Source organism: Elephantulus edwardii, unplaced genomic scaffold (genome assembly GCF_000299155.1).
Source record: "Elephantulus edwardii isolate Elephantulus edwardi_28Jun2011 unplaced genomic scaffold, EleEdw1.0 scaffold00394, whole genome shotgun sequence".
NCBI lineage: Eukaryota > Metazoa > Chordata > Mammalia > Macroscelidea > Macroscelididae > Elephantulus > Elephantulus edwardii.
This window is the reverse complement of record NW_006400144.1, coordinates 694,781-698,236: the sequence shown is the minus strand read 5'-3', so window position 1 is coordinate 698,236 and position 3,456 is coordinate 694,781. Positions and strand designations below refer to the sequence as shown.

At 39.2% G+C, this 3,456-nt stretch overlaps 1 pseudogene; it reads left to right on the top strand.

The window, feature by feature from the left end:
- The first annotated feature begins 439 nt into the window (after positions 1 to 439).
- On the top strand, positions 440 to 885 carry LOC102845974 (annotated as a pseudogene).
- The last annotated feature ends 2,571 nt before the right edge of the window (positions 886 to 3,456 follow it).

Genomic DNA, 3,456 nt, shown 5'->3' with positions numbered 1-3,456 from the left:
TGTGTCAAGGTTGTTGATAAGTCTTTATCAGATCCCTATGCCACATTCTTCTTCACAGAGTCCAGTTTATTGAATTATTTTCTCAGCATAAAGAATGAACTGATGCACACCTTTCCTGATTTTAAACCGTTTGATGTTCCATTGCTCTGTTTGGACAACAGCCTCTTAATTTAGGTATAGGTTTTGATTGAACACAATTAAATGTTCTGGGATTCCCATTGTTCTCAAAGTTAGACATAATTTGTGGATTATGATCCACACAGTCAAATAACTTTGCATAGTCAGTCAAGCACAAATAGACGTTCTTCTGGTCTTCTCTGCCTTCAGCCAAGGATCCATCTAACATCAACAATCATATCCGCTCACCGGATCAGGCCGCATAGACGTGGGAAGTCTGGACGCCGGATCGGACCTAAGAGAGGAGGCCGAGGGAGCGGCAATGGCAGAGAGGCCTGAGGATCTAAATCTGCCCAATGCCGTCATCACCGGATCATCAAGGAGGCGCTCCCGGACGGGATCAATATCTCCAAGGAGGCCCGGAGTGCCATCTCCCCGCGGCCAGTGTCTTCGTGCTTTATGTATGCCACTTCCTGTGCCAACAACTTCGCAATGAAAGGGAAATGCAAGACTCTCAAGGCCACTGATGTCCTCTCAGCCGTGGAAGAATTGGAGTTCCAGCGGTTCATTACTCCACTGAAAGAGGCTCTGGAAGCATACAGGCGGGAGCAGAAAGGCAAGAAGGAAGCATCTGAGCAAAAGAAGAAAGATAGAGACAGAAAAACCAATTCAGAAGAACAAGACAAGAGCAGAGATGAGGACAATGATGAAGATGAGGAAAGGTTTGAAGAGGAAGAACAGAATGACGAGGAGGAGGTGGACAACTAAATAGGGTGGGAAGACCATGGTACCTTAGAAGATGCCATTCTGAAACGTACATATTTATGAGTTTACCTGCTGAGCAGAGTAGTCTTAGGCAGAAGGGCCTGAAAAGATGGGGGGAGGGGGGGGAAACACACCCCAAAACAATGATATCCGTGGTACCATGGCTAGCCTCTTGTAAACCCAGCCTGAACTTCTGGCAGTTCTCAGTCCATGTACTGTTCTAGTTTGTTTTGATTGATCTTCAGCAATTATTTTTTTCACATGCAATATTAATGGCATTGTTCAATAATTTCCACATTCCATTGGATCACCTTTTTGGCAATGGGAACAAATAGGAATCTCTTTCTGTCAGTTCATGCTTGGAAAGATGGAGGGTTGGCAAAAGAAAGGAAGACCCTCAACCAGATGGAATTACACAGTGACTTCTGTGATGGGGTCTTGTGTGTTAGGAAGTGAAAGGATGGCAGAGGATAGGACAGGGTCTACATATGTCTTTCATAGTGTCATTATGAGTTATACTTGACTCAATGGCACTTAACAACAACAATACCAGTCAGTTTGCCAGTTAGGTGTTTTCAAATTTCATGGCAGACTGTTGAGCATATCTAGGGCTGCATCTCTTTGTTGAAGCATGTCAGTTTATATACTATCATTTCCTGGGGCCTTATTTTATTGTCAAAACATTCAGTGCAACTTGAACACCATCCTTCATTACAACTAACATGCAATCATATGGTACTTCCTGAAATATTTCTGTTTCTTTTTAGTACAGTGGCTCTATGTATTTCCTCTACCTTCTTTTTATAAAAGAAAATATTTATCTGATACTGGTTTATTTACAAAGTTACAAAGTTAATATGCATTGTTTTTCACACGGGGTCTTTCCCATTTACTTTACCAACCTCTTTCTCTACCCATCAAATTGTGCTACCCTATAATTACTCTCCTGTCCATTCTAATCCCTCTGCTCTTACCCACCTCTACTTGGATCCTCATATACATCTCACTAGTTATCTATTCCTGCAATAATAGTCTTATACAATCCCTAATGACACTAAGTTAGTTCACTAAACACGATGCTCTTCAGTCCCTCCCCAATTAGGTAGTGATTTTCAATATCATTGTTCCTACATGCTCCATAGAATTTCATTATGTGAATGTACCATAATTTCTCAATCTATTCAATTGTGATTGATATTTGGGCAGTTTCCAAGTTCTTGCAATGGTGAGTAACAGTGCTATAAATATTGGTGTACAAATCTAAATTTGTGCCTCAATTCTCATTTCTCGGAGTATATTCCAAGCAGTGGAATAGCCAAGTCATATGGAATTTCTATGTTCAGCTTTGTAAGAAAATACCAAACTGCCTTTCCGAGTGGTTGTACCATTTTACAATCCCATCAGGGATGTATAAAAGTTCCTATCTCTCCACATCCTCTCCAACATTTATTACTTGCTGTTCTGTTAAACTTTGCATCTGCTAATGGAGATAGATGGTATCTCATTGTGGTTTTTGTTTGTATCTTGTTTATTGCCAGTGATTTTGAGAATTTCTTCATGTGTCTGTTGGCCATCCAAATATCTTCCACTGTGAAAAGTCTTTCTGTGTCTTTTGTCCATTTTGTAATTGTGTTATCGGTCTTTTTTTCTTGTGGAGGCCCTATAGAATTCTGTAAACTTTTGATATAAGACCCTTGTTTGAAATGATATTGCCAAATGTTTGTTCCCAGTCAGTAAGTTTTCTTTTCACTCTGTTTGAAAATATTTTTGATGTGCACAAGAGTTTAATTTTTAGGACTTCATATTCATCAATTTTATCATCTCCAGACTGTGCATTTCTGGCTGTATTTCTTTTTATACCATAGACTAGGCCATCTAAACTTAATTCCAGTTTGTCTCTTATGAACGTTATGGTTTTGGACTTTTCACTGAGGTTAAGTTTTCTCTATGTTGAGTTGATTTTTGTGTATAATGTGAGATGTGAATCCTGCTTCAGCCTTATGCATGTAGCAGTCCAGTTTTGCTAGCACCTTTTGTTGAAGAGCTTGTCATTTCCTCATTTGATATATTTTATTTCCTTGTTGATCATAGATGGCTGGGTCCATCTCTGGGTTTTCAATTCTGTTCCATTGGCCTATGTGCCTATCATTGTACCAGTACCATGTTGTTTTGGTTACTACTGCTGTGTAGTAGGTTTTGAAGTCAGGGAGTGCTATGCTTCCCACTTCATTTTTCTTTTTCAGAAGTGCTTTGCTTCTTCAGGGTCTCTTTACTCTTCAAATAAATTTGACAATTTCTCTTTTAATCTCCTTGAAAAACGAATTTTGTATCTATATTTGTATTGTGTTGAATATGTAGATTGCTTTTGGTAGGATTATCATTTTTACAGTATTGACTAGTTAGGTTCACTCTCACATATCTCAATTTGTGGTTAAGCAATGTAAGTGGTATTGCTTTCTTGGTTTCTTTCTCTGAGTTCTCTTTGTTACTGTACAGAAATCCCAATGATTTTGGGATATTGATCTTATATCCTGCCACTTTACTAAACTGGTCTACTAGCTCTATCAGGTTGGG